At 42.4% G+C, this 12,687-nt stretch overlaps 1 protein-coding gene across 4 annotated transcripts in view; it reads right to left on the bottom strand.

The window, feature by feature from the left end:
- LOC147272611 (interleukin-1 receptor accessory protein-like 1) overlaps positions 1-12,687 on the bottom strand; it is a 274,460-nt gene that overhangs the window by 127,094 nt on the left and 134,679 nt on the right. The window lies entirely within an intron of this gene.

The following is a 12,687-nucleotide window of genomic DNA, read 5'->3' on the forward strand; positions in this document are numbered from 1 at the left end:
CAGGTCGCCTCGTTGTTCATGCTAGTTAAGTGTTTCATTACCTCCCAAGCCCCTTTGCTCTAAAGTCAACATTTCAATTGCTGCATTCACTGTGTTTGCCAGGGAAAAAAATAATTCTATTTACGTTGGACTCGGGTGTCAAGGCCTCATAAATAAATTGATTGTAAACTAGAAGCCACATCGAGATGACACGCGTCTACATTTAACCTGAGGAAATCAGAAGCGGCTGAATTCATTTAAAGACATCTCAAATGCTGCTCTCACTCATATTGGAACATAATGAAGAAGGAAAAAAAAAGAATCATCATATTGCATTGCGAGACATGCCTCCTAGTGTGTGTGTGTGTGTGTGTGTGTGTGGGGGTTCTTCCTATTAAAACCCTCCTCGTGTTTGTCAAAATGTTACAAAGATTGAAGCGTAACTGCATTACTCAGGCGGGATGGATGATTTGAGACATATTTGTTCATATTAGGGGGCTCGTGATTCATGAGGAAACAGCAAATATCAGACTTCACACGTCATCTATACCAAACACTGACATGCTGACTGAGGTTTCTACAAGCGAGTTGTGTAACAAGCAGGAAAGAAAGTAACTGCCGGCGTAGGGAGAGAGAAAATTCGTCACATAAGCGCCAGCCTGCATTACTAGCAGGTTTAGTGAAGGTAAATCGCTATGGTAACGCTACCCAGTTGAGTTCAGTGTGGGTACGACCTACTAACACCTTCAAAATAGAGACCTATTCTTACATACGCTCAACATGGATTATATAAAAAAAGTTGCATAGAAAACAAGTATATAACATAGTTATATAAGGGCCTGGATAACACACACACACACACTGGTTTGCACCACTATCCTTATTAGGACATTCCACTGACTTCCATTCTTGTGGGCACCTTAACCTAAATCCTAATCCTAATCAAGTGATGCCTAAATCTAATCTGAGCCTAACTTCAATTCAGAGATTCACTCTAACTTCAACCAGGAAGTTAGAAATTATGTTGTGTTGCATTAGGACCATGAGGACCGGGGGTCCTTGTGAGGACCTTCACTGATTTGCATATTTATGATTGATAATGGTGGTGCGGTGGTGCAGTGGTCAGCACTGTCGCCTCACAGCAAGAAGGTTCTGGGTTCAAGTCCCGGCTCCATCACAGGATCTTTCTGTGTGGAGTCTCCATGTTCTCCCTGTTCCTGTGTGGGTTCTCTCTGGTACTCCAGCTTCCTCCCACAGTCCAAAGACATCAAGAGGGGACGAGGCTGATTGATACTCTAAAGTGACCGTAGGTGTGACTGTGAGTGTGAATGGTTGTCTGTCTCTATGTGTTGGTCCTGTGATGGACTGGTGACCTGTCCAGGGTGAACCCCACCTCTCACCTGAAGACTGCTGGGATAGGCTCCAGCCCCCCCTGTCCCTTAACAGGATAAGCGGTAGAAAATGGATGGATGGATGATTGATCATGTGTTCCCTAGCCCCACACCCAGAACAACCAAATGCCTAAACCCAACCCAGACCTAATTCTAATCCTGACCCTAAAACAAGTTTTGACCTTCAAACAACCTTTTGAAGTTTTAGGATAGGCCAGAAATTGGTTAAAAAAATGCTGTGGCTGTCACAATGTAGCAAGTATAAGAAAACACACACACACACACACACACAAACTCAGAGGCCTGTCCTCCGCCCACTCAGCCTAACTAAAGCTAAAACCAGGTGGCGCTACAGAACGCGCATCACTTGAAAACCTCAGTTTCATTTTGAGGTCGCAAAAATGTTGGTTCCGTCAGGCCTACGTCCAGTAACCATTGGGTGGCGCTGTAACTTAAATTCAGCCTGTAGATGTCCAGAGAGTCCAGTGACTTCAGCTTCCTCTTCTGTGGTGACGTATCGCCAAGTTCTTCTGAATCTGGATTACACATTAAAATGTGCACCTAAATTCTCACGTTGAATTTCTTTCCTGACTCTTTAATTCAGATGTGTTTACAGTCAACACTGCTCTGACTCCTATAAATCAGATTCAAGCCTCGGAGCCTGCAGAGGCATGACAGATAAACTATTATCAAAACTCAAATCAAAGTCTTCTGAAGTGCTAATCATAGCCACTTGACCTGTATTTGACAATCAGGGAGCGTGGCCAATCAAAAACGCCTCTTTGCCTCATCCTTTTGTTCCTTTGTGTTCCAAACGTCCCCCTCCCCCCTCGCTTCACCTCGCTGCATCAGTTGTCCTGTAAAAACAGCTGGCGAGCACAGCTGCCAGGGACTCAACAGGCTGCGCCAAAAAATCCTCTGTAACTGCTTTATTTACCAAAGATGCAAACTACTCCATCGTCGGTCCGAGAGCAGCGCTGCGGGCGAGGGTCTTTGTGTGAGGACTCAGTTTACCACAATGCAGTGCGGGGACATCAACTACAAATCCTCCCATAACGCTTTTTTTTGTATTATCATTTATAATCAAGAGAAGGGAGCAAACAATGCACTGAGAGTAGTGAAATGTTGAGGTGATGGCACTTTTAGTTTCAAGGCAGACACCAGAGAACCACCCTGAGGACCCGAAAAGCCAAGGCCTACTTCAGTCAGGGCCTTTAGGGTGGCCTTGATTTGCCTCATCTCAGAAGAGTTTTAATCTGCCTTCATGTTGCATTTTCACGAATACTGAGTTATTCCAGCTGGAACAAGCTATTTTTCCCCAAGTGACAGCGATTTCCCAGACCAACAAACCGCAAAATTCACAAAACATAAAGAGTTTAAGTGCAAAATTTGATTGATTAATTGCGGCATTGACACATCGGATAATGGATACAGCTCACTGAATTCACACGTTGTAACTTTTTTTTATATATATATACATATATATATATTTTTTTTCTTTATTCTATTTGTCATTAGAACTGTACTTTCAGGGCAAGGCGAATCTGACAAGTCGTTTGACCCGCAGCCAGACCTGGCACGAGCCCCACATCTGTAGCCTCATCCCTGATCCGACTTGATCCTAAATCAGCAACAACGAGACGCCGCCTTCATCTGATGAGACTGGGAACACAGTGCTCACACGCCAGACTCAAAACAACCGTCCTTGAACATAAGTGGGCCTGCATTTACAACAAAAAACAAAAAACAAAAAAAACAAAACAACAATTGTACAAAAAAGGTGAGTAGCAATTACGCAAATACAAATGATGCAGCTGGCATTGTGTGCTCTTTGAGATACCCCACCCCTTTCATTGTGATTAAGTCCAACTGTTGCCATGGCAACCGAGGGTCTGCACTCGCTTGATCAAGAACTTGCTAATTAGTTTGTGGGCGATAATAACTTGAAGGCTTAAGGTAAGACAACTACCGCCAAGATGGTTTTGAGTCTAATCATATGTTCTAATTGAGACTCTGAAGTGTTTCACCCGCACTTGTAATGAAAAATAGCAGAAGGAGGTGTGAAAGGTAACTGGCTGCAGCTGGAGCACAAATCCTGATTAAATTAGACTAAAGTTCAGTCCATTTGAAAATATTTCTCTTTAACGGGAAGAAAATATAACTGCAAGACCTGACTTCCGAGTGTTTTACAGCTTAGTGAAGTATCAACAATGTAAAAGGATCTTATGACTTCAAAGAAAATAGTCCAATATGCTCCACCTGTTGACTTTTGCGCACAAAACACGTTCTCCTGATCCAAACAAAAAGGGAAATGACAAATGCACTCAGACACGCTGTCAGTTTGGCTGCACAGATTTGTTACCAGTAAAAAAAAAAAAGAAAGAAGAAGAAGCAAGAGAACATGCCAAATATCAGAAAGCCTGGCTCTGTCAATACCTTTGCTATCAGAATGGCAAACACGAGCTCAGCTCGCTGGACATTTTCCCTCCATTCAGGAAAAATTGCTATCTCGCAGAGTCGAGGAGAAAAAGAGGAGAGGGTCCTCTCTGAAGGGAGTTATTTTGATGTTGCGGTGGCGGGAATTTGCTCAGCGGATGATATTGTGCAGAACTATAAACGCATGGCTGATTTAGTCAAGCGCAGAATTGAAATCTTTGGACTAAATAATTAAATGACAAATATTAGTGTGCATCTGACTTAGATAAAGACAGAAATGGGTTAGTTCTCCTGAAAGTATATGTAATGTACAGTGGGTCCTCTCAACAGGGAAATTATTGTCAGATTAGCAAGGCTTTTCATGGTTTTCAATTATTGCTCCTCAGGGCTTAGAGAAAAGTTAGAGAAAATAAAAGCAAGGATTCCTAAATTGATTTGCTTTTCAGGATGAACTCCGACACAACCGTTTCAAAGCTTTGCAGTATTTATCTCTAATACTACCGCGAAGACTTTGCCAGCACCGGTATCTGTTATCTTCCGTGTATCCTCAAATAGCCTGTTGCAGACTTTTGAATGGCGGGTTATCATTCCTTTCAGTAAGCAAGGGTGGGAATTCTGTATAAGCTGTCGGCAGGAAACCAACATGGTACAAAGACTAATTGAACTTGATGAACTTTTCCCTGCTCACCAGATCTCCACTTTGCTGGACTTGGACAGTACATGGAGCAGTTATAGCGTCTCCGGAAGCTGTGGCCAGATACGGGGTTCTGAATGGAAAAGACTTGATTTCACTTTTTAAAAACTGGCGTTTTTAATATTTTCTTCACATTTCGCTCGTCCTCCACACATTGAAGACATAGATGATGACAACTATTTCCATTTGATGTCATAGTAAATGCTAAAGCTACATTTTGAATCTTAATCTACAGTAAATGTGAAATCCAACAGTTAAATCTTTAGCATTTACATCTATTTTTAACATTTACATTTTGACTGAACATTTAACCTTTATTTTAACATTGACTTTGATTCAGCATTTTGATTTAACATTCAAATGTGACATGAAGATCAAGACAACATAGAAATTTAGATTTAGCCTTTAGATTTAGCCTTTTCACTTAGATTTAGTCTTTCGATTGAACATTTTCATTTAGATTAACAATTACAATTAACATTTGAAAATTACTGGACGTCAATGATGAGACTGAGCCGGCCGATTTGCGCTCTCTCCCTTTAGTCCAGCCTCTTTCCTGTCATTGTTAATTCTGAAGTGTACCATTATTACGATCAACCTGCAATAATTGTGACTGTTTGTGTTAGCTGTATCAGGCATTTGAGTGTGGAATGGAATTTCCCCTTGGGGATTAATAAAGTATCTATCTATCTATCTATCTAAACGTGCACAACAGAGAAATTGGTATTTAATGGTCACATCAAATTGAGGTCTTATAGCATAGATAGAGACAGGGCTATTTGTCAAGCCTGCATTTGTTTGTCATGGCTGCCTCATGTTTTATGCGTCCAACCAAATCCGAACCAAGGATGCAATTCATGAGGCAAAAGTAAACGTTGCATTTATGCATTTGAAAATATTGTCATCCGGGAAGTTAAATGCAACACTTTGTGTTCATTTGAACCTCAATCTTAAAAGGATCAAACAGGGAATCATGTCGAATAATGGCGCTTGTAATATTTCCAGAGAAATTAATCAAATTGTTTGCTGACCCTGCATGAAAAGCACAATTTTGCTATCCCAAAATGTAATGGGTTTTTCCCTTGCATGTAACTGCCCTCCACTGCGACTGACAAATTATGGATGTAATATGACAATAATCTAGTCCTATTTTAATGCTGCAGAGTCTCACTCGGCGGTTACATCGTCCATATTTGCGAAATTGCCAAGGGGACGTGGGTACTTCCTGGCCCCATTCGTCTATAAAAGCTGCCGGCATGGAAGCACAGATAGTTTGATTGAAAATGTGCTTTACAGGTCAACGATAGGGCATGAAAGCTAGAATAATGAAGGAAGTACCAATGTGACAGACCATCCATGTGATCGTCGAGCTATGAGAACATGCACAGAAACAGATATCATGCATCGTTGGTTTAAAGGGCAACACAATAAAGCTAAACAAATGTTATGTCATCGTGCTCTTGCTACATTTTACTGTCACTTATGAGCGAGCGCGCGCTCCGTCAGAAAAGGTGGCGACCAGCTCATAAATCGGGCGCCAGGTCTGTTGAGGGGTAATCGTATGCAGATTGAGTCAGGTCACCACGGAGACTCCCACAAAGTGTCTGTTCTCTCATAAGCACTCAAGGAGATGGTTCGCCACCATTTTTCTCTATAAAAGCCCCAGTGTAATTCAATCAGGACAGTGCGCCTACATTAGGCCCGGGCCTATCGGATAAACACACAAGCATGTGCGAACACATCTACACACACAGAATCTATGAGGTGACGCAACATCAACCTTTACTTGCCCTCAAGAACTGTAGTGTCTTAGCTGGCCTGGCTCCAGGGTCCCTGACGGAACTTATCAACTTCACAGCCACTTTTGCCGGAGGATGGGGCGGTGGCGGCAGCGAGGGAGAGGGCTGGGGTAGAAAGATGTCTCGGAATCTTGACCTGCCATTTTCCACCTTGTGAAAACGCTGTCGCAGCAGAGTGGGTCTCAATTAAGAAGAAAATAGCTCTGATGTGTGGGAAAGGTAACCTCTTGGCTGCAGGCATGCAGGCGGAGATTACCTGCATGATTGAAGTACCTCCATAAGGGTTTTTTGTTTTTTTTTTTGTAAAAGAAAGAAAGAATGAGTCATCAGCCAATAAAGCAATCAGATACCTCTCTCTGCATGTGAGAGTATGTCCATACATAAGACCCCAGGAACAATAGGCTCCACTCAGGCTATGTGCCTGCACAGAAATCTCTCTCTCTTTTTTTTTTTGGCAAATTAAGAGCCAAGAACTGCTGGTGTAATGGCGCTGCAAGAATAAGGAGTTGCAAAATCTCAAATGACCACAGTTATGGGCCATATGGTGACATAAAAGAAGCTACGACCACCGGGGGTCTATAAATACACAGAGGCAGCGCAGAGGGGGAGAAGTGCTAAAGGTCCACATTTTGGGAAACACATACTTTCTGAGAAAAAACGTGAAAAACAGTCAGTGTGGGGGTATGTTTTTATAGTCCGTCTTTCCTCTGGTCACCATCAGCACGGTGTTTGTTGAAAATGAACTTTTGTACCTGGGAAATGGGTAGACGCTGCTCAAACAGCTAATGAACAGGTTGATAAACATAAACTGTGCTAACAACATTAGCAGCAAATGTTTGTAAAGACATTAAATTGTTCTCAGGAGATTTTTGGTTCAGGTGAAGGGACAGCTGTGACTGAAAGCACATTAACACACCCCTGTCAATGTAATGATTACTACCTGGCATTAGCTGCTAACCATTGTCTTATATTGAAAGTGAACAGCTAGCAGTAGATCGAGTCAAACTCTTGTCAGTGTTGTCATTTTATTTCAGAAACCGTACCAATGTTTAGCTAAAATACAATATTCAGAGCACCAGAGTCAATAAGAACGATTGCTAAAATCAAACATACACACGCCTATGAAGAAAATTAGCCTCTGATCTTAGCTGCTTAAGTATCGGCTTTTGTTGATAGCAAGCAGCTAGCATGAGCTCACTTCAAATCTTTAAAGCCTGCATTGTTGTTTTTATTTCAGGAACCTTGTCAATTTCTCCCTTAAATATAATATTCACACCCCCAGTGTGGATAAATGCCAATGCCAAAAACAAATCCTAACACCACTATCAGCACAATTAGCTTCTGTTATTAGCTGCTTAGCATCGGCTTATATTGAGGGGGACCACCTAGCATTAGCTCACTTCAACTTTTAAGGATCTTAACAGTCTGTTTTGTCTTTTTGTGTCAGTGTTTAGCTGAAATATGATGTTCAGAGGAGAAAACAAGCGAATGCTAAAAACAAATCACACACCGGTTTCAAGACAGTTTGCTGCTAACTTTAGCTGACTTGCAACATCAGCTAATGTACATCTTCAAATCCTGGCCTAAGTGGTTCTTTTTTTCTTCTTCTATAGTTGCAACTTGTTTCCAAAAAATGTAATCCAAAGTGAACAGAAAGCTTTGACTCTTTTTGTTTTTGTTGTTAGCAGTGTTGTCATTCTTTTGACCTCAACAGCTGGACTGATTACCCAAGCTACAAGAATAAAATTCAGGTTATAATGAACCAAGGCATCTTTTCACAAAGATATGCAATTGCATTATTTCTGTAATGATGACTTGTTTACAGAAATTAAGATTTAACACAAGGATCGATCTTTCTGGGTGGAGCCACCCAGCGTATTTCATGACAGCGACATTTACATCCAATCCTCCTTCTCGCTCGCCACAAGCAGATAAAACAGCTCTATCTCTCCCCGTCTCGCCTGCACTTTACTCTCATGACACTTCATCTTCATTTGCCCCCCCCCCCCCCAACTCCCTTCTCTTCCTTGACAGCCACCGGCCTGTCATTTATATGCAAATACTCATATGTGATTGGAAAAAAAAAAAAACAGCTTTTCTTCCTATCACAAAATAAACATTGCCCACAATCTCCGGCTTCCCTCTTCTGAATCAGATTCGGCTGTCCTGATTGGACACGGCCTCCAGAGAGAGCTGTGCCTGCTGTCTCCAATCAGGGGTTAAATACTGACAGGGAGGAAGCTGATGGGGCGAGGGGCTGACTTCGACGAGGTGGACCCTTGCCGGGAGGAGAATATATAAAGAGGTGCAGAGGAAAACAAACACACACACACACACACATACACACACTTGAACATGTAGGTAAGAGCAGAAATATTCAGGTCGAGCGGAAACTTCTTCCAGTTTATGAAGGCAGCACGTCCACACCCACACGCCAGAAGATACCAATCTTCTATTTCAAGTATTTCTAAAAATTCAATTTCACTTTATCAAACCAGAAAGATTTCCTGATCTTGTCTTTAAATGTGTGTACACTCGTTTATCAAGTCTATCATTTTATCACCATCTATCATCATCGCATGGGTGTCTTGGACTTCAGTCCAAAGAATAAAATGCTTTTTTTCCCTGCATTTCTAAAAGGGAAGACAACAGTTGAAAGAAGATACACAAGTCCAAGAGACAGCCGAGCGCCAAGCTAGTTGGGTGTTTTTTTGTTTTTTTTTCACCATCGATCTGTCTGTCACATTTTGTGCAACATCTTGAGGAAATTTCATCAAATTCAACAAAAATGTGTACTGGCACTCAAGGATGAAGTCCATCGGTGTTGGTTGTCAAAGGTTAAAGGTCAAGGTCACCTGTCCTGTTCTCATCAACAGGAAACTACGGGAACAAATAGAGAATTTCATCAAATTTGGCACAAATGTTCTTAAGGAAACGACGAAGAGACGCACAACCAGGAGAACTGCAACGTTACATCATGTTTAATATCAAATTTGGCGACAAATGCATGCGCGTCGTCGTCGTCTCTCCCGCTGCGCATGAATGTCTTTGATGTTCACTGCTGCACTGCTACCACTTCAAAATTATGTTCAAGACAAATACTGCAGGAAATATATGACTAGACCAGAACATGCAAAAGCATCAACTGTAGATTTAAACGGAAACATCGCAGCCTTAAATGCAGTTTAATTCAGTACATTATGAGGGGGCCATAAACAACAAACGTGCATTTGAAGGCGAAACGCATTCACTAAATATTCAGCTTGGAAGCGACGTGGTTGACTACGCCGTAAGTGGCCCACTTAGTCTGTAACAGCTCTTATATTGAATATGTGAGGGAACACCTATCATTGTCTGACACTCTTCTCCATGCAAATCTGACAAAATGTGTCTTAAAGGGTGATTTTCTCTGTGGAACTGTGATTTACCTTGGTAATAAAACCGTGTAAATGGACTTGTATCCATATGTTTCCTCCCGGCTCACACTTATTGCGGGGAAACATTTGACAAAAAGGAGCAGCTGTAATAAAAAAAATAAAAAATAAAAAAAATCGGGAAATAAATAAAGAAAAGGGATCCTGTTATGTCTGGGGTGTCTCCTGTGGAGAGAGCACTATATAATCAGAAAATCATCCTTCTGTTCCCCACGTTGCCAGTAATCCTCTCATCTGAGAAACAGCCTTGGGAGGCGTTGAGACACACAACATAAACAATACCGACGAGAAAAACATAGCCGAGTACTGCATTGCAGACATGACTGCGCACATAGGACAAGAGTGTGGATAAGACAGTTTTTTTTTCTTTCCCTCTCTCTCTCTCTCTCTCACACACACACACACACACACACACACACACACAGAAACACGCACACTCTCACCCACACAGGTACAAAATACACGCTGAGAACACACAGCAGAAGAACGGGCCACACAATTCGCTCTGCCTCCACTGGCAACCCTGTCAGCCTGTTATTCTGTGCTGTATCATGGTGGTGTGGGCGCGCTAAGCTGGTGACTCAGACCCTCGCCGGTCCACTACAGACACCGACACACCATTTGGGCGTTGTGCTCCGATGCCCTCACGAAAATGAGCGTTGGAGAAAATAGAGCTCGCCCAGATGGATAGAGAGAGCCTTGTCACATCAGCCTCTGCACCAGTCGTCTGTGAAATGATAAGACGGCAAGAATATGTAACAAAGCAAGCGGCGAGCGTCGTCCTGATGGGCGCTCTCAAATGTCAACTCTGACCTTATTTTTTGTCTCTCATTTTTTCCCACACTGTTAACTACCAGAGCATCATCTCTTCCTCTTCTTACGCCTTTGTACTTCTCTCTCGCTCTCTCTCCTCGCTCTGTCTCTCTGCTTTACCCCTCCTTTATCTCCCAGCTATTGTACAGAGGAGTGGGAGGGTGAGGTTGTGCTGGCATTTCATAGAAAGGAAGGAAATTGTGATAGGGAAATGATTCAAGCTGCAGATCAGCCTGGATGGGCCCCCTAACGCCACACAAGTAAGGACGTCGAGGCTGGAGATCAATGCAGACAATCACCGGGAAGTGGATTCTGTGTCTTTATAGGTACTGGACGTCTTCACCTGTGAATTTATTTAAACTAAATCAGGGGTACAGAAACACACACTCACACACTCATCTGGGCAGCGACGGATCCGGGGATATCCAGTAGCCAGGAACAAGAGTGGCCCTCCCATTAGAGGACATTACTGTCAAACTCAGGAATGAAATCTACCTGTTGAGTATCAGCCCCCCTCCTCCTACAACCCGATGAGAGAGCGTTCAGCCAAGCTGGGATGTTTCCCAAAAACGCTTGGTCATGTTTTCGTGTTGTTGTTTTTTTCTTTTTTGGCTTCGTCCTCCCTGGACGTCCGTTGCTCGGATTGAAGTTTCCACGTTTTTGAGCCGTACGGGTTTGTCTGTCCGTTCCATTCCTGTTAATATCTTTGGAACACCCTGAGAGACTTTCAGTAGCTTTGTCACAAACCTCCACAGGGACTCAAGGATGAGCTCAAAAGATTTTTGCAGTCAGAGGTCAACGCCTTATTCCATGTTCCCTTTACGTCTTTGACATCCCTCCCGTTCTCTTTAACGCGACATCTCAGGAGGGACGTGCGGGAATTTCAGCCGAGTTGCCAAGCAAACTTCCACTGGCACTCAAAGATGAACTGAAAACACTTTGGTGGTCAAAACACTGGGATATTTCTAGTGTTTCTTGTTGTTCCGCCGAAAAGTTTGACGAGTCCAAGTTTGATGTTACTCATTGGGTCAGATTATAACAATAAAGCAAATCACAACAGGCCACCCTCCAACAGCGCCGTCTAGCACTACCAGGCTTCCTGTCAGGGACCGTTTGTCTATCACTTAGAACCGATTCAGTCAAGAATGAAGACAAAAGATTTTGAAAAGTGTAGAAATTAATTGTCAGAGAACGAGGGCCATCAGCAGATGAGTCAATCATTTCCAATTTTCTCCTCAGACGGATGACGAACACTCCCAAACGAGCCATTTTAAAACAATTCTCCCTTTAGGGGTGATTCTCCTGACATTACAATTGCAGGTATTCCGCAGCTCTGCTAATCACACATGGACTTATTCATACTGTAAATTTAAAATGACTCATTTGTTGTAGCATTCAAGCCCCAGAAAAAAAGAAAGTTAACTCCTAAATCCCCCCCCCCCCCCCCCCCCAAAAGTTTGAGAGCAAACAACAAAAAAGATAAGTTCAACTTGTCTCTTTGGTTAAAACACAATCTAAATGAATAACATTAAAACACTGCGAGTTGGGAGTACTTGTATTTAGGTCAGAAACACTTTCAACTATGAAACTAATTAATTAAGAGACGAACAAGAGCCCAATCTGGTCATTTTGTGCTTATGTAACCATGCAGGCATTCTTAAAGCCACACACACACACACACAACTATATGTTCAACTCGGCACAAAAAAAATAAAAACACACTCCCTCAACACACAAACTGCAATTTCCTCATCCCTCAGCAGAGTGGCTGATAACAAGGAGTTCATTTTCCAGATTCGAATAAGCCAAAATATTCAGCTCCAATTAGGAGCTTAGTAAGGATTCCATTACTACGTGCTGCACCCCCGATTCTGCCTAAACGCAGCCACAGTTCAGGCATGAGTGCGGGCGGGTGCTGAGGTGAAGAAGGTTTTTGGGTTTTTTTTTAGTTCTTTTTTTTTTTTTTAAATGTATTCATGCAAAGTGTCAGCAAATTAGAACCTTGATGCAAATTGAATTTACAATAAATCCACCTGGAGCTGCAATGGAGGAAGAGACGAAAAAAAAATAAAGGAAAGGAAATGGCACAGAAGGCAAAAAAGCTTCGAAAATGAAAATGGAGATCCTGGCACTACCAGCAT

The sequence above is a fragment of the Aulostomus chinensis genome, chromosome 1, assembly GCF_037954235.1.
Source record: "Aulostomus chinensis isolate RoL2024-O1b breed Wild chromosome 1, RoL_Achi_v1.0, whole genome shotgun sequence".
NCBI classification, from domain to species: Eukaryota; Metazoa; Chordata; class Actinopteri; order Syngnathiformes; family Aulostomidae; genus Aulostomus; species Aulostomus chinensis.